This window comes from Lissotriton helveticus, chromosome 5_1 (genome assembly GCF_964261635.1).
Source record: "Lissotriton helveticus chromosome 5_1, aLisHel1.1, whole genome shotgun sequence".
Taxonomy (NCBI): Eukaryota; Metazoa; Chordata; class Amphibia; order Caudata; family Salamandridae; genus Lissotriton; species Lissotriton helveticus.
The window spans coordinates 1518294385-1518313590 of NC_136065.1; positions in this window are offsets into that span (position 1 = coordinate 1518294385).

Here is a 19206-nt window from a genome sequence, read left to right on the forward strand (position 1 = left end):
GGTTAACCTCTCCCTCTGTCAAGGCTCCCTTCCCATTTCCATCAAAACTGGGCATGTCACCCCTCTGCTTACAAAGCCCACTGCTGATGCGAACGACCTCAACAACTTCCGCCCCATCACTAACCTACCTTTTCTTGCGAAAATCACAGAAAGATGTGTAGCGAAACAACTCTCACGTCATATCAATGATCTTCTTGACAATTTCCAGTCCGGCTTCATTCAAAACTGAAACACTGCAACCGCCCTGCTGCAAGTGATTGATGACGCGCTGCGTATACTCGATTCTGGGGAGTCTTGTCCTCTTATTCTTCTTGACCTTCCTGCAGCCTTTGACACTGTCAATCACAACACTCTCCTTAACACTCTTCAACAGGGAATGGGCATGGAGGACACTGTGCTTAAAGAGTTTGCTTCCTTCCTCTCTAATAGATCCCAAATTGTCAAAACAGCGAATAGTCTTTCATCTCCTCTGGCGGTAAGTCAAGGTGTTCCTCAAGGCTCTATACTAGCATCCACATTGTTCAATCTCTATTTAGAACCATTGGGAAATCCAGCAAATCCGGGATCCACTATCATCTCTATGTGGACGACACTCAAATCTACCTCAAGGTTGTCTCTCCATCCTAAACTCTACTCTCGACTCCATTTAAAACTGGATATTAACTCATCAACTGATTCTGAATTCCTCTAAAACTGAATTCCTCCTCCTCCCTATCTCCTCCCCTCCTCCTCACTTTCTCCCTCCCCGGTTCAATCATGGATGGATCAGATGAATCTACTTAACAATAAACCCATCATTATCGACAGCGCAAAATCCCTTGGTGTCATACTTGACACAAAACTCAATCTACTCTACCACATAAATTCCATTGCAAAGTCTGCTTGATACCAACAGCGCCCTCTTTGGGGGTTTCCATCGCTTCTTCCCAGAGCAGGACCTTAAAACCCTGGTCCAATCGCTGGTTCTCTCCAGACTGGACTTCTGCAACTCTCTTCTTACTGGCCTCCCCAAATCCCACCTGTCCCCCTTTAAATCTGTTCTCCATTCAGCAGCTCGTTTCATATATGGGGCCAAAAGAAGCGACCACATCACACCCATTTTATCCACTCCCCGTTCGCTTCCCATCAAGGCAAGATCTACAAGACTTGCTGTATCACCCACACAGCCTTGTACTCCTCCTCTCCTCGCTACCTGGCGAATAAACTGAAACTCTCTGGAAGCTCTAGACCACCACGTAATGCAGAAAAAGTATTGCTTGAACCTCCCACTTTCAAGAAGGAAAGGTCGATGGCCCAATCCTTTTCAGTCAACGCGGTGTAATCTGGAACTCACTTCCGCCTCAGCTCCGGACCACTACCTCTTCCCAGGCTTTCAAAACTGACCTCAAAGCTCTCCTACTTCAAAGACACTGGCAAATTTAATTCACACCCTCTCTATTATCTGAAGGAAGTCCTTCCATTATAGGAAATTCTGTTCTACATGACTATAGAAGTGCCTTCCCAATGTGTTCTTGTGGTTTGAGAGTCTGCCATTTATTGCAGTATTATACTTCTACTTGTATTGTGTACTTCTTTGTAACATGCACACGTCACTTTCCCTCTTGTAATGTATCGGTAGTTACAGTGTTGCTGTGTCCAGTCTCATTTCAGCTTGATTTTCTTGCTGAGCTATCCTGAGACAGGTATGGCTGTGTTTGATTTCTCATGATGCCAAAATATATATCTCAGTGAGACCTTGTGATGGTGCTTGTCAAGGAGAGCATGGTTCATCTGTGAAATGTACACCTCATCGAGTGTGCCCTCTTCTATGAACAGACTAATAACTATTAATGGCTCACAAAACTGAACTGCTTAACTCTGAAGGCTAAGTTATTATAGGACTTTGGTTGACAACAATTCCACAGGAAGGCCCTTGGCAAGATTGAACTAGAGCCCCACATGTATATTGTGAAGTAGGATCCAAAAAGTTACTGACCAGGCCATTGGTTGATGTAGAAAGAACTTCTTAGGGCTCTCTGTCTGCATATCTGGATTTTCCGGCTAGCCCAAGCTTTCCAATAAGGAAAAGTTAGCATCAGAGCTACAATAGATTCTCAACCTTAACGCTTGGGCTTGTGGAAATGGGAAATATTCTGCTACACATCCATGAAGTACCAGAGCTGGGTCCTTGCAGGTCTGTGTGTGTTGAAATGTTATGTGTTTTGTCCTTTCCAATATGGCAGCAGAACACTGCCAATTAATTCAAGTGCATTTCAAATGTTCAAAAATACAAGCAGCCAGAATGGGATGGATATCACCTCCTCAGAGACTATGCTGAATAAAGCAGGCCTCACCCTTCTTCCAGAAACTGCTGAGAAGCCTGGTGGGTGTGTGAAACCATGCAGATACATTGAGTAGTGATCACTGATTGTGGGGAGAGTGTATTCTTTTTTAAATTTCCTTCATGACACAGAAGCGTGAGGGAAGCAAAAGAAGTGGGTCTAGAATGTCTTTGTTGTATATCTCTGGACAGTATCTGTTTCCATGTTATCTTCTGCTTTCATACAAAAATATGTTTGTGATTATCTAAGTGCTGCCCTAATAATATGTGTAAGGAAGGGGCTCATGCTTAGTCTTCTGTCCTGTTTCAATGTTTGCAAACAATACTGCATATGCAACCTAGATTACGTTGACAAATATTGTTATTGATTACCTAAATCATTGGTCAAGAGACTTGATAAATGGATGATGCTTGCTGGACCGAATTGCCCTCTCTGCCCCTCACAAATGTATAAATGTTGTAGTGCAGCAGTTTAGAATCATGTTTTGAATATTGGTGAAGTAAAGAGAATTCATCTAGGAACTAGTGACAATCCCATTCAATTTAGTCTTGGCCACAGACTTGGATTATGGGATAACTATGAGTGAACTCAAAGGTTTGAGTTTTGATGATGATCTTGTAGCTGACAGCTTGAAAATCCCATCTCTTTTAGGGAATGGTTAGAGTCTACTGCCATGTAGTCCTAAAGAAAATTGAGAATCACTTCCTACTATGAAGAAGAACCAAGTAAAGGTGTCTCTTCACGCAGCCATCATGGCAAAATACTTATGAGCTAATATTGCCCCTAATTGTCTTCTCCTTACTAATTCACCTTTTCTGGAAGATCTGGGGTTCCGCAGAGATTGGTCACAGATAATGTGGCAATGCATGCAGAACAGGCTTGTTCATCAATAAAGCCAAGAGACTATCAGATGCTCTCACAACTCCAATACAAATATAGGAGAATGCCTTAAAGAGCATGATTCAGATGACACTTTAAAACCTGTTTGGTGGAGATTAATGTGGAAATCAATCAAAGTAAAGAATATTTGGCACAACAGATCACGAAGTTACAAAAGTCATGAATACATTATTTCTTGAAAAGGTATATAGGTATTTTAAGGAGGATTATGAAGATAATTCCCCAGGTTCCAGTCAGAAGAAGAAAGGGCAATTATATGGCAGTACTTCAAGCTCACAAGAGTAGAGCAGGGAGGTCCTTCAAAATTCTACAGATTTCATATGGGACATAACCTGTTCCATCAATATCAACAAATGTTGCCACCTCCCACCTACTTCCCTTGCTGACCATTGGGACCTTACGCCCAACTTTTTTTAGGCAGAGTCCAGGACAGAGAGAGAGGAGAGCAGTGAGAATGAGTAGCCCACATCCAGTGGCTGCTTTAAGAAACAAAGATGATCCTTCAGAGCAAGGGCAAGGACTTAAACAAACCAACTTGATTGTAAACCTCTCTGATAGAGAGTTATCTGAAGATGGGAAGAAGGTCATCAATAAAGGTTTAGGGTTTGTACCTATATCTCCATAAGACTTCTCCAGACTTTAGAGTTATTTATGGATTTTGTTTCTGACAAATTAGATTACAAGTTTTCTTTAAGGGTAAAACACAGGAAGAATATACCACTGATATTGGGTTAAAAAAATACCTCTACATTTTACATCCAGCGACATCCATACCACATGAAGTTATGTCATTTAAACAGACTGTATTGAATGACATCAACAAACTACCTGCAGAAACCCCAAATCAAAATGTGTCCAATGCAGAGAAATGAGCAATTAAGACTTTATCCGAGGATATCGCCATCACTATAAAACACACAGATAAGGGTGGAGCTATAGGTATACAGTCAACACATGTCTACACATAGAATACCTTAAAAATTGGGAAACCAGGGGCAATCAGTAACCCTGGGACGCGGGTTGTGTAAAGATAAAGAACATAATGGTCCCTGAAGGAGAAAGTGTAAACCTCAACTTCCACGTAAACTAGTGAATAACCATCAGAGCGGAACAGATGCTTTTGTTGGCGCTCCGCCCATAGCTATTACATGCATTTATGGATGTGGTGCTCTTCTAAATAATGAGACTGGTACAAACAGAAGTATATAATTATCTTTATTTGATTCAATTCACATTACATCTGGGATCCTTTTGCTTGGTTTGCAACGCATCAAGTATATTACAGAGATTTTACCTTGATTAGGGTACCTTTCCCGAGTTCATATACTGAAATCTGCAAGCATACCACTCCCCCCGGATGTTTGCGTTTAGGTGTCACCGTATGTACAGTGGATAGTCGTAGATCCCCCCATTCATAGGGGGCCCTTTGCCTTCATGATTAGGGTGAGATTACCAGACATTGATATGAACTTTCTAGTCACATGGGGATTATTCTAGTGTGAATATGAATTGGCTGCAATCGAGCTTTTTTGCATGATTTTGAAAATATATGATGTATGATGATCACACAAACATAATGAACTAACTCACCTGGCATGTGCAAATGACTTGGGAATGGGGTAACCAGAATGAGTAATTAAAAAATATTGCGATATGCATGCAACACCAACCAGTCAGCTACCTATGTATATTTATAACGTGTCTTTTGGGTGCAAGTTTACACATGCTAGGGAATCACATGGTAGGTAAGACAATTTCACTCACAGACCTACTGGTGCCTACTTGGGCAGATTAGGTTGGAAGCAGGCCCTGATGAAATGTCCCTGATCTGCGGAACAGTCTTTAATGACCAGGAAGGTACAGATCCATAATTTGGGTTGGAGTCCCATGCCTTTTTGTTTGGTTTAGTTGATAACGGGGGGACGTGTGGTAGACCGAATAACCCACTCTGCCCCTCGAGTATTAATAGATGACCAGACTTCATTGATATGGGGAGCCCCTGATTGTAACAACCTTAAAAGTATACAAACTAGTCCACCCCCAGAACTTTGGTAAATGAGTTAAAGGACATACTCCACTTACAATAAGGAGTGGGACTAGAAGTCTAAGATCTTCCTGCCTTAGGCTACACCAACATTGTCCCTTGAAAGCGCTAGATTTGCATTTGGGGTTCCCTTAGCACTTGGGACTACTCACAAAGGAAATGCAGGGGAAAACATAAGGGCAAAGGCAAGAGGGTGGGAAAGAAACAGCTGGCAAAGCCAGTCGATGACTTTGGTCTTTTTTGTTCCTAATAGTTAACTAATTGCAGCTCATTTCCTCAAGACATTCCATTGAGCTCACCTTTATTGTACCAATGGTTAGCTTTGACGGTACTCCTTTAGAAAGGTTAATCGTAAAATCTAGTTCACACTGCAGTCGACAACAATATGAGGAATTTAAATGAAGACACTGCTAGTAAATTCAAAAGAATGGCCAAATATCTAAATAAATTCAAAGTCTAAAATCCCTTAAAAGAGTCTCCAAATCTGCCGGGTTAATGAAAGATATAAAACCTGTTCAGGTTATGCTGAACTTTGCAGGGTTACACTATGGCACAAGATGTTTGCATTGTCTAACAGTGTCTTTCCTCAAAGGAATCACCCAGTCAGAGATCGGGTGGTGTGATATCGGGTGGTGTGATATTGAGTTCTTGCAGTTATATCTAAGATGTCAGTCTTGGGGTAGGTTGATTGTACAGATTTCAAACACTGGATGCCCGGAACGATTAAGCTCATCCAAAAAGATCCTGCTCTTTAAGCACGTGTTAAAAATCCTGTGCATTCTTGTTCCATAAGACGAACCAACAGTAAGTACTTCATGCGGCTATTCAAGTAAGTATTGCACCAACATCATTTTTGAAGAGTACAGTGAAGAACACACTTGCATTTAATCGAAGCTTGTAGAATCGGGAGACAGGCCGGATATTTACAGACTGCAATCCACACACGATCACGAAAATAAACCTACATTGTTGTTCGAGGGGATGAACACAATACAACTTCAAAGAATTGCCATTCGGTACACGGCTATTTATCACACTAAGAACACAGAGTAGTTGCTTAACAAGGATGGGCTGTATAGACATTCTCTTTCTTTATTGATCCAACACGTCATCCCAGAATAGGCCTCAGCAGTGGTGACTACTAGTTGTATGACGTTCCGGCATACAAATTAAAGAAGCCAGAGACCAGAGGGCCTCATGGAGTGAGGGACGGAGTGCTCGCGAATGATGTAAACACAGTTAAGTTTGTGAGGACATGTTTTGGATGTGTGAGATCTTTAAAGGCACACAAGCATAATGGTGCTATTTTGCTCATTTATACCACTTGGAAACGCATAACCAACATATTAGTTTTGATTGGATGCGCTCTTATGCTCTTTATAGCTGATTAATTGGAGAACTGCGACTTGGTGCAATGCCCGAGGCTGTCGAGTCACATAGTGCAGTGCACCTCTCCGCCTGGTCCTTGAAGAAAGGTCTTAACCCTGTCATTATTGTCATGAGCAGACAGATGATGCCTGCAGCATTTTACGCTTCTGGAGGGAAGGCAGTGACACAGAATGTTTTTCAAATTCTGTGTTCAATTTTAGAGTTCCGAAGCTCCACAGACACTATTACGAGCCCAGGAATTAGTGAAGCATGGGTTGAATTAGGTTGTAGGTCATTGATTAGGCAGTGCAGGCCACCACCCAAAAAAGACACATAAGAAGTAGGCGCTAAAGTAACTTCACTGCGCCACCGCTACTAATATAGAAAGGGCCTGGATGTGACATCTGTGGGGCTGAGATGTTAAACATTGATCTATGTCTCAACAACGCCATCAATAACGGTTGAGGAAGTTTTTAGTAATTAACTTCTAACACTGGTGCATGCTCTTGTCACCTCACGGTTAGATTACGGTAACATACTGTATCTAGGGGCGACGGTCAAGAGTCCTGACCGGCTTCAGGTGTTATAGAATGCAGCTGCCCGGCTGGTCCTCAGACTTCCAAGAAGGGCCGCTTCTAAAAGGGCCTTAGAAGCTCTTGTCTGGCTTCCTGTCAAGAGAGAATTGTGTTTAAGGCCCTTTGTACGTGTCCCCGTATTACTCATGGCACTGGGCCGAGGTATCTGCAGAATCTCATCACTGTCTACAGGCCCGCCCGGTCCCTTAGATCTACTGGAACTGGCCTGATGGTGATTCCAAAAGTCAAAAGAGCCCGAATGGGTGGCAGATCATTCCGGCCCTTGGCGGCCAGGAGCTAGAATAAACTCCCTCTTGAGCTTCGGTAGAACCTTCCGAGACCAGGTTCAGAAGAGAACTTAACCCCTTCGGGGCTGATGACGAGCTGGGCTCGTCATGGCGTAGCCTCCTCGCACGCTCATGACGAGCCCAGCTCGTCATGAGCCCCACCCTCGGGGGAAGCGCCAGCGCTCCCTCCGAGTCTGCCTGATTTTTTTTGTTTCTGCGGGGATGGCAGGGGAAGACCTTCCCCTGCCTCCCCCCGCCCTCCCCGCCCACGTCATCAATGACGTCAGCGCGCGAGGCGCGCTGACGTCACCGGAGGCTCCTTTTGTGTACAGACGCGCAGGGAAGCCATTTGCTTCCTGCGCGTCGTTGGACAAAGAGGTTCGTTTTGTGGCTGGGGCGGGGGGGATTGTGATGCAACTTGCATCGAGGGAAAGGAAAGGCTTTTCCTTTCCCTCGGTGGCATTTTAGAGGTTTCCTGCTGCACGATCGTGCGATCGTGCAGCAGGAATGTTAGGGATTTTTTTTTTTTTTGGTTTTGTGATCAGTTTCGTAGTTCGGGGAGCGGCCCCTTGGGGAAGGGTCGCTCCGCTTGTTGGGGGAACATTATCTATGAAGTCTTCTCTTGGCTGCAATGTTGTTGAAAGGCCGTTTTTTCTACAAAAATGCTGATGGGGGTCATTTATAAAGTAAAATGATAGTGCTCATTGTAATGAAGGATGCAAGTGCCTCTGTCCTTCATTACTTATACTGATGTGTGTTTCTGAAGTGGCTAAAAAACACACCTGTGCTGCCTAGGCAAAGCTCACTAGTGTTTTTGGCCTGATGAATGTTTTTTTTTGTGTGCTGCTTTTCAAACACATGCTTTGTCTCCAGTGACCATGTGTGTGTTACTATGCCATGTGCGAAGGGGTCCCTTGAGTGAGCTGTCCATCATAGTGGGAAGCTCACAAATGTTTTTGGGCTGTTGATTGTTACCTGAATTTGTGCTGCAACTCTAGCGCCATCTTTGTCTCCATTGACCATGTGTGCGTTACTATGCAACTGCACAAATGTGCGCAGGGGTCCCTTGAGTGAGCTGTCCATCATAGTGGGAAGCTCACAAATGTTTTTGTGTTGATGATTGTTTTCCTGAGTTTGTGCCGCAACTCGTGCGCCATCTCCAGTGTCCATGTGTGCGTTACTATGCAATTGCACAGATGTGCGCAGGGGTCCCTTGTGTGAGCTGTCCATCATAGTGCTTGGGGTATGCACGAAACATGTCGACGATAGGAGTTGATAGGTACATCTGGACACATTACGTTTAGGGCAGCCTATCTTTCCACCCCGTTTATTACCACCTAGAGGCAAGAATAAAGTTTATTGTAAACCTACTGGGCAGGTATTTCACACATCACATAGTCCACTCCTCAAATACACATGCACCACACATAGTCTAATAAAGTGCTCCTACGTAACTTTCGCAAGTCGCAGCACGCCCCAGCCCGTAGAGGACTGGGATGGCCCCAATGATGAAGCATGTCACCGTGGGGCAACCCTGGTGAGTGAGGGGACACCTAAAAGAGGAGCATTTCTCCCCTTTTTTGTACACAATACCATATTTTCACAATCGACCCCAGTGTGTGTTGGTTGTTATCTGAATAAACTAGCAAGGCTCTTAGGTATCTGGAAACAGAGACCATTTGTTCATCATAGTGGGAAGTTCACAAATGTTTTTGGGCTGATGATTGCTTTCCTGAGTTTGTGCTGCAACTCGAGCCCCATCTTTGTCTCCAGTGTCCATGTGTGCGTTACTATGCAATTGCACAGATGTGCGCAGGGGTCCCTTGTGTGAGCTGTGAATCATAGTGGGAAGGTCACAAATGTTTTTGGGCTGATGAATGCTTTCCTGAATTTGTGCTGCAACTCGAGCGCTTGCTTTGTCTCCAGTGTCCGTGTGTGTTACTATGCCATCGCACCAATGTGTGCACAGGTCCCTTGAGTGAGCTGTCCATCATAGTGGGTAAATTTAGGAAAGATGGTGCACTCCGCTAGTTGGTGGGCGTTGCCAATAGGGGATCTTCTGTGTGAGTTCACATGCCTCTTATGTGTATAAATGGTCAGAGACTGTTGAGAGCAGCAGATGGGGAGAAAGAAGCTCCTGGTCATAGGAACTGTTTTAGGATTGCGCTTGTGAAAATCAAGGATGCAAGTGCCTCTGTCCAGCATCGCAGTTAACCACAGTAATTCTGTTGTCCCCCTCCCCATGAGAATCCCTGATGACGTCAGCGCGCACAGCACGCGCCAACATCTTCAGGGATTCCCAGGCGGTCGGGAAGCCATTTGCTTCCTGCGCCTGGAGGTGTTAGGTTGGTTTTGAGATATTTGGGGGGGTTTGCAAAGAGGCATCAGGGGAGAGGTAAGTGATTTTCCTCTCTTCTGATGTCTCTTTGCAGGGCATTTCTGGCTCACGGTCGCGCACAGCATTGCGATTGTGCGGTGGAAATGCCCCCACTAGCACCAGGGATTTTATTTTAGATTGTAGGAAGTGACCCATTGTGCAAGGGTCGCTTTCAGGTGGGTCGGATTTTAAATTTAGATTTTCTGGCCTCCCCCCCCCGGTGGGCAAATCAACCCGTACTTTTGTCCGTTTTGCCCTTTTTGATGGCCCATCTGTGTGGATGTGATTTTGGGGGTAAATTTGTGTATTGTTTATTCATTTGTTATGTTGTTTGTGAAATGTAGTATTAAATTATTTTTTTTCTTCTTTGTTTTTGATCCAGGCTTTTGCTGTTTGTATTGGTGTAGGTTGTGGTTCGGTTAATGCTGGTTTTGCAGCTTGTGTAGTTGCATGTGCTTGGTAAGTAAATGTTTTTTGTACTATTTTTCCTAGATAAATGTGTTGTTATGAAAAGTGAAGTTATTGCTGTTTGTGTGGCTTTGTGTTTCTTGATTGTTAACTTTTTTTTTTGTATTGCTGCTTGATGTGTACTTTGTCTAATCTATACTTTTTTTTTTCTTTCCAGTGGGATTTCCTTTCTTTTTGCTGTGTTTCAGCAGAGTAGGTGCTGGTGAGTCTTCTTATATTTGGTTAGATTTGAATTGTTTTTGAGTGTATTGATTTTTGTGTGAAGACTCTACCTTGTTTACTTCTTCCTTTGCACAGTGTAGGTTGTTGTTCACTTGTGTGTGTAGTCTTCTTGATTTGTAAGGATAATGGCTGCTCGCAGGATTACTGCTAAGCAGGTTGTTAGTTTGCTTTTTGAGTCTTCCTCTGACCATGGTCCAGACACTGACTCCGATTCGGAGCATGAGGTAGGTGCAGAAGATTCAGGCAGTGAGTTTTCTCTTCGCATGGTATCATCGGATGATGATTCTTCTTCTAGTGCTGATGAAGTGCCTGTGGTAGAGAGGGACATTGATGTGCCGGTAGAGAGGGAAGAGCCATGTGAGCGGCAGCCTAGGTCCTCAAGGTTTCCCTTTTTTTCTCATTGGGAACAGGCAAGTGTGGTAAAGGCTGCGCCCAAAAGGTTTCACATTGCTGTGGTGCGCCAAAGGTTATCTGGTGCTGCTAGTCTTCCTGTTGTTGAGCAGCATGAGGCATCTGGTGCTGCTAGTCTTTCTGTTGTTGTTGAGCAGCAAGTGGCATCTGGGGATGCGAGTTCTTCTGTTGATGTTGAGATGCAAGAGGCAGCTGGGGATGTGAGTTCTTCTGTTGGTGAAGAGATGCAAAATGTATCTGGGGATGCTAGTATTCCTGTTGGTGTAGTGAGGCAAGAGGCATCTGGGGATGCTAGTGTTCCCGTTGATGTAGTGCAGCAAGAGGCATCTGGCCTGCAGGCTAGGGTGGCTTCTTCTCCTCATGTTAGTGATGACGTCTGGGTTGCCCCTGGCATGGTGCAGCCGGAATTGCCAGACTTCACTGGTGTTCCAGGGTGTAGAGTGGATACTGACAATTTTTTGCCAATTCAATATTTTCAGTTGTTTTTTGACGATGAGTTTTTGCAGGAGATTGTGGAGCAAACTAATTTGTATGCAGAGCAGTATTTGAGGGACCACAGTGCCAGCCTTAAGCCCCATTCCAGAGCTACCCATTGGTCTCCCACATATGTTGAAGAGATGAAGAAGTTTTTGGGATTAACTTTTTTGATGGGCTTGCTAAGGAAGCCATCAATGTCTTCTTATTGGTCCACTAGTCCCTTGATGGCAACATCTATATTTCCAGCAGTTATGACTCGTGATCGATATATGCTTCTTCTTCGCATGATGCATTTTGTTGATAATGATTTAGCGTTGCCACGCGATCACCCTGATTGTGACCGTCTTTTTAAGATTCGGCCTGTCCTTGATCACTTTGTTGATCGTTTTCCTGAGATGTTTGCACCTGGAAGAGAAATAGCTGTGGACGCGTCTTTGGTATTGTTCAAGGGCCGCTTGGTTTTTAGGCAATACATTCCTAGTAAGAGGGCACGCTATGGCATCAAACTGTATATGCTGTGTGACAGTGAGACTGGATATGTTTATAATTTCAGGGTGTACACCGGTAAGGATTCCAGCATTAACACTTCTGCTTGTCCGTCCACTTTTGGAGTGACTGAGAAAATTGTGTGGGAACTAGGTAGACGATTATTTAACAAAGGCCACCATTTATATGTTGATAACTTCTACACTAGTGTGCGTTTGTTCAAGGAGTTGGCCAAAGTGGGCACTGTTGCATGTGGCACGATGCGCAGTAACCGGAAAGGTTTTCCAATAGAACTTGTTTGCAAAAGGCTTGTGTGGGGACAGTCTACTGCATTGCGATGTGGGAAGCTTCTAGCTGTGAAGTTTTCAGACAGGAGAGATGTTTACATGCTGACTACTATCCATGACGAAAGCACTGAAGCTCTGCCAGTTCGGGGTGAGACTGCTGAAGTGCGTAAACCTGTGTGCATTTTAGACTATAATAGGCACATGGGTGGTGTTGACAGAGTAGATCAGAGGTTGGAACCTTATGCTGCTCTTCGAAAGGCTTACGTTTGGTACAAGAAGTTGGCTATCCATCTTTTCCACTTGGCATCCTTTAATGCTTTTGTTGTTTTCCAGAAATCTTGTCCTGAGTCAAAGATGCCTTTTGTTAAGTTTCAGGAGACTATAATAGGCAGCCTTGTACTAGTGGAACAGGCAAGTGTGCCAAGATTTGGAGTGGTGGAGGAAGTGGCTAGACTGAAAGATCGCCACTTTCCAGAATAAATTCCTCCCACAACTGCAAAAGACAATCCCACTAAAAGATGTAGAGTCTGTTGGCGAAGAGAAGTGCGGAGGGAGTCTCGTATGCACTGTCCTGACTGTCCTTCAAATCCTGGATTGTGTGTGCCAGCTTGTTTTAAATCGTACCACACACAAAAGAAGTTTTGGGAGTTTCATTGAGCTTGTAAGTGTACTGTCTGGTCTGTTTTCTGTAATATTTTTTTGTTTGCTTTTAGGTTTGCATTAGTGCAAAGCATTTAGGTTTTGAATTTGTGTTAGCAGATTTGTAGGTTTCTACATTTGATTTGTGGTATTTCTTTAAAAAATTCTAATTTCGATGGTGGTGTGTGCAGGATTGTGCTTGGATTGTTGGTGTGCGTGGACTGGCGCTTGGCTGGTGGTGTGCGTGGTCTGGTGCTTGGCTGGCATAGTGCATGGATTGGAGTTGTGCTGGGGGGGTGAGTGGATTTTTGCTTGGCTGGCGGAGTGCATGGTTAGGTGCTTGGCTGGTGGTGTGAGTGGATGGCGCTTGGCTGGTGGTGTGCGTGGTCTGGTGCTTGGCTGGCATAGTGCATGGATTGGAATTGTGCTGGGGGGGGTGCGTGGATTTTTGCTTGGCTGGCGGAGTGTATGGTTAGGTGCTTGGCTGGCGGTGTGAGTGGAGTGGTGCTTGGCTGGCGGTGTGTGTGGAGTGGTGCTTGGCTGGCGGCGTGTGTGGAGTGGTGCTTGGATGGTGTTGTGTTTGTGGAGTGGCGCTTGGCTGGTGGTGTGCGTGGAGTGATGCTTGGCTGGTGGTGTGTGTGGAGTGGTAGTTGGCTGTCGGTGTGCGCTGAGTGGTGTTTGGCTGGCAGTGTGCATGGTCTGGTGCTTGGATGGTGGTGTGGGTGGACTGGCGCTCGGCAGGCGGTGTGTGAGTAGTTACTTTCTGTTGGTCAATACACACACTGCTAGTTGAGTGACACTCCACACAGTCCATCATTTTGTGTAGTTGCAGTGTCAGAAATGTGGGCGTGTGAAAGTGATGGGCCCTTGAATGGCGCTGTTTGCTGGTGTGAGTGTTGAAATGTGATGGGTCCGCGGCTGGCGGTGTGAATGTTTTGTATGTGTCACGCGTACGAAAGGTGTATGAATGGCCTGTAAAGAGGTTGGTGCCTTGACGTGGCTTTACAGCTCACGAGCTGCGAGTCAGTGGTTCAGTTTATCATACTTTCAATTATACGCAGTGTATTTCATTTTTGATGAAATTACTTGCGTATCCAATTGTATGTACTGAATCATCACTCACCCTCGTGCCAAATCCAACCAGTATGTGTGTGTGCTTGCGGATTAGATGGGTGTGCAGTAATAATTGTTTTTTTTCTCTTTCTGCAGTAGGGTGTACCTTGCCCCTTATTGTGATTGTTGTTATGTGTTGCTTTTCCATTCGGATGGTGTCAATGGTCTGGTTTGTATCAGGTATGAAAGGTGCGTGAATGGCCTGTAAAACGGTTGGTGCCTTGTCGTGGCTTTACAGCTCACGAGTTGCGAGTCACTGGTTCAGTTTTTATGCATTTATTTATTGACAGAGCATTTCATTTTTTTGAAATATCTTGTTAATAAAATTTTATGTACTGAACCATCACTCGCCCTCGTGCCAAATCCAACCTGTATGTGTGTGTCTTTGAGGAATAGATAGCCGTGCTTGAATGTTTGACTTTTGAGTAACTCTGTTAAGGTGTGGTATCCTTTTACTCGGGAGAACAAGGGGAGCGCAGGGTGGTAGGACTTTTTTGCCGGCACGGCGATCCCACGCCAAAATGTTTGGAAAAGTGCTATTTTTACCTATTTTTAAGGTTTGCAAGGAGTTCTGGGTAGGAAAACATTGGTGGACCCACACATGCCATACCTCCCTGGACTCTCCCGGGTGTCTAGTTTTCAGAACTGTTTGGGTTTGCTACTTTCCAAAGAATACCACCCACCCCGGGCCAAAAACTCAGGTGCCTCCCCCCCAAAAAATCAAAGTTATATTGCTTCAGGGTATTTTATATTCACCACTGTTAGATTTGGACCTTTTCCTGTTGCAGCCACTATGGCTACCCACGCAAGTGAGGTACCGTTTTTATCGGGAGACCTGGGGGAATGCTGGGTGGGAGGTAATTTGTGTGAGCCCAGTGATGCCACGCTTTCCCAGACTACAACGTGTGAAAAAATTGATTTTTTTCTGCTAAAATTGAGGTTTGCAAGGGATTCTGGGTAAAGGAACGTTGGCGGATCCACGCAAGCCATACCTCCTTGGAAGCGCCCGGGTGTCTAATTTTCAGAAATGTGTGGGTTTGGTAGGTTTCCATAGATGGCTGTCTCGCACGGGGCCAGAAACCCAGGTAACCCCTAAGTCCACCAGCTTTTGCAAGAGGGGTTACCTGGGTTTTTGGCCCCGTGCGAGACAGCCATCTAGGGAAACCTACCAATCCCACACATTTCTGAAAAGTAGACAACCGGGGGCTTCCAAGGAGGTATGGCTTGCGTGGATCCTCCAACGTTCCTTTACCCAGAATCCCTTGCAAACCTCATTTTTTGCATGGAAAAAATCATTTTTTTCACACGTTTTAGTGTGGGAAAGCGTGGCATCACTGGGCACACACAAATTACCTCCCACCCAGCGTTCCCCAAGGTCTCCCGATAAAAATGGTACCTCACTTGCGTGGGTAGGCATAGCGGCTGCTTTAGGAAAAGGCCCAATTCATACTGTGGAGACGAAAACATTACCTTTAGCCAAATAATCTTATTTTTTGAGGGGGTCACCTGAGCTTTTGGCCCGGGGCTTGGCAGGCATCTTTGGAAACTGCCAAACCCAAACAGTTCTGAGAACTAGACACCCGGGGGAGTCCAGGGTGGTATGGCATGCGTGGGTCCCCCAATGTTTTCCTACCCAGAAACCCCTGCAAACCTGAAATTTTGGTCAAAAAACCCACTTTTCCATACTTTTTTGGGTGGGATCTCGCTGCCGGAACAAATGTCCTACCACCCAGTGTTTCCCTTGTTCTCCTGAGTAAAATGATACCTCACTTGTGTGGGTGGGCCAAAGGCATGTGACTTAGGCTGGGGTGCTTAATTTGTAAAACGTAAATATGAGTAAAAACTACTTTTTTCAAAATTCATTTTTGGCGTATTCTCCTTTGGGGCACCCACACAAGTGAGGTATCCTTTTACTCGGGAGAACAAGGGGAACGCAGGGTGGTATGACTTTTTTGCCGGCCCGGCGATCCCACGCCAAAAAGTTTGGAAAAGTGCAATTTTTACCTAATTTTAAGGTTTGCAGAGTGTTCTGGGTAGGAAAACATTGGGGGACCCATGCATGCCATACCTCCCTGGACTCCCCCGGGTGTCTAGTTTTCAGAACTGTTTGGGTTTGCTACTTTGCAAAGAATACCACCGAGCCCCGGGCCACAAACTCAGATGCCCCCCCCAAAATCAAGGTAGTTTTGCAATAAGGTAATGTAAATTCACCACCGTACGATTTGAACCGTTTCCTGTTGCAGCCACTATGTCTACCCACGCAAGTGAGGTACCATTTTTTTCGGGAGACCTGGGGGAACGCTGGGTGGGTGGAAATTTGTTGATCCACGCAGATTCCAGAACTTTCCACCACAGAAATGTGAGGAAAATGTGTTTTTTTGGTCAAATTTTTATGTTTGCAAGGGATTCTGGGTAACAAAACCTGGGGGTAGGCAGGCGAGTCACCCCATCCTGAATTCCCCTGGGTGTCTAGTTTTCAAAAATGTATAGGTTTGCTAGGTTTCCCTAGGTGCTGGCAGAGCTACGGCGCAAAAACAAAAGGTAGTCTTTTTGTCCGAATCGTGCTAAATTTCACTGGGAAATTGAGGTGCGACCATGCTGCGTTTTGCGCTGTTTCATGTCGCAGCCACTATGCCTACCCACGCAAGTGAGGTACCATTTTTTTCGGGAGACCTGGGGCCACGCTGGGTGAGTGAAAATTTGTTGATCCACGCAGATTCCAGAACTTTCCACCACAGAAATGTGAGGAAAATATGTTTTTTTGGTCAAATTTTTATGTTTGCAAGGGATTCTGGGTAACAAAACCTGGGGGTGGGCAGGCGAGTCGCCCCATCCTGAATTGCCCTGGGTGTCTAGTTTTCAAAAATGTATAGGTTTGCTAGGTTTCCCTAGGTGCTGGCAGAGCTACGGCGCAAAAACAAAAGGTAGTCTTTTTGTCCGAATCGTGCTAAATTTCACTGGGAAATTGAGGTGCGACCATGCTGCGTTTTGCGCTGTTTCATGTCGCAGCCACTATGCCTACCCACGCAAGTGAGGTACCATTTTTTTGGGAGACCTGGGGGCACGCTGGGTGGGTGGAAATTTGTTGATCCACGCAGATTCCAGAACTTTCCACCACAGAAATGTGAGGAAAATATGTTTTTTTGGTCAAATTTTTATGTTTGCAAGGGATTCTGGGTAACAAAACCTGGGGGTGGGCAGGCGAGTCGCCCCATCCTGAATTGCCCTGGGTGTCTAGTTTTCAAAAATGTATAGGTTTGCTAGGTTTCCCTAGGTGCTGGCAGAGCTACGGCGCAAAAACAAAAGGTAGTCTTTTTGTCCAAATCGTGCTAAATTTCACTGGGAAATTGAGGTGCGACCATGCTGCGTTATGCGCTGTTTCATGTCGCAGCCACTATGCCTACCCACGCAAGTGAGGTACCATTTTTTTTCGGGAGACCTGGGGCCACGCTGGGTGAGTAGAAATTTGTTGATCCATGCAGATTCCAGAACTTTCCACCACAGAAATGTGAGGAAAATGTGTTTTTTTGGTCAAATTTTTATGTTTTCAAGGGATTCTGGGTAACAAAACCTGGGGGTAGGCAGGCAAGTCACCCCATCCTGAATTACCCTGGGTGTCTAGTTTTCAAAAATGTATAGGTTTGCTAGGTTTCCCTAGGTGCTGGCAGAGCTACGGCGCAAAAACAAAAGGTAGTCTTTTTGTCCGAATCGTGCTAAATTTCACTGGGAAATTGAGGTGCGACCATGCTGCGTTTTGTGCTGTTTCATGTCGCAGCCACTATGCCTACCCACGCAAGTGAGGTACCATTGTTTTCGGGAGACCTGGGGCCACGCTGGGTGAGTGAAAATTTGTTGATCCACGCAGATTCCAGAACTTTCCACCACAGAAATGTGAGGAAAATGTGTTTTTTTGGTCAAATGTTTATGTTTTCAAGGGATTCTGGGTAACAAAACCTGGGGGTAGGCAGGCGAGTCACCCCATCCTGAATTTCCCCGGGTGTCTAGTTTTAAAAAATGTATAGGTTTGCTAGGTTTCCCTAGGTGCTGGCAGAGCTACGGCGCAAAAACAAAAGGTAGTCTTTTTGTCCGAATCGTGCTAAATTTCACTGGGAAATTGAGGTGCGACCATGCTGCGTTTTGCGCTGTTTCATGTCGCAGCCACTATGCCTACCCACGCAAGTGAGGTACCATTTTTTTCAGGAGACCTGGGGCCACGCTGGGTGAGTGAAAATTTGTTGATCCACGCAGATTCCAGAACTTTCCACCACAGAAATGTGAGGAAAATGTGTTTTTTTGATAAAATATTTATGTTTTCAAGGGATTCTGGGTAACAAAACCTGGGGGTAGGCAGTCGAGTCACCCCATCCTGAATTGCCCTAGGTGTCTAGTTTTCAAAAATGTATAGGTTTGCTAGGTTTCCCTAGGTGCTGGCAGAGCTACGGCGCAAAAACAAAAGGTAGTCTTTTTGTCCGAATCGTGCTAAATTTCACTGGGAAATTGAGGTGCGACCATGCTGCGTTTTGCGCTGTTTCATGTCGCAGCCACTATGCCTACCCACGCAAGTGAGGTACCATTGTTTTTGGGAGACCTGGGGCCACGCTGGGTGAGTAGAAATTTGTTGATCCATGCAGATTCCAGAACTTTCCACCACAGAAATGTGAGGAAAATGTGTTTTTTTGGTCACATTTTTATGTTTTCAAGGGATTCTGGGTAACAAAACCTGGGGGTAGGCAGGCAAGTCACCCCATCCTGAATTACCCTGGGTGTCTAGTTTTCAAACATGTATAGGTTTGCTAGGTTTCCCTAGGTGCTGGCAGAGCTACGGCGCAAAAACAAAAGGTAGTCTTTTTGTCCGAATCGTGCTAAATTTCACTGGGAAATTGAGGTGCGACCATGCTGCGTTTTGTGCTGTTTCATGTCGCAGCCACTATGCCTACCCACGCAAGTGAGGTACCATTTTTTTCGGGAGACCTGGGGCCACGCTGGGTGAGTGAAAATTTGTTGATCCACGCAGATTCCAGAACTTTCCACCACAGAAATGTGAGGAAAATGTGTTTTTTTGGTCAAATTTTTATGTTTTCAAGGGATTCTGGGTAACAAAAACTGATGGTAGGCAGGCGAGTCACCCCATCCTGAATTCCCCTGGGTGTCTAGTTTTCAAAAATGTATAGGTTTGCTAGGTTTCCCTAGGTGCTGGCAGAGCTACGGCGCAAAAACAAAAGGTAGTCTTT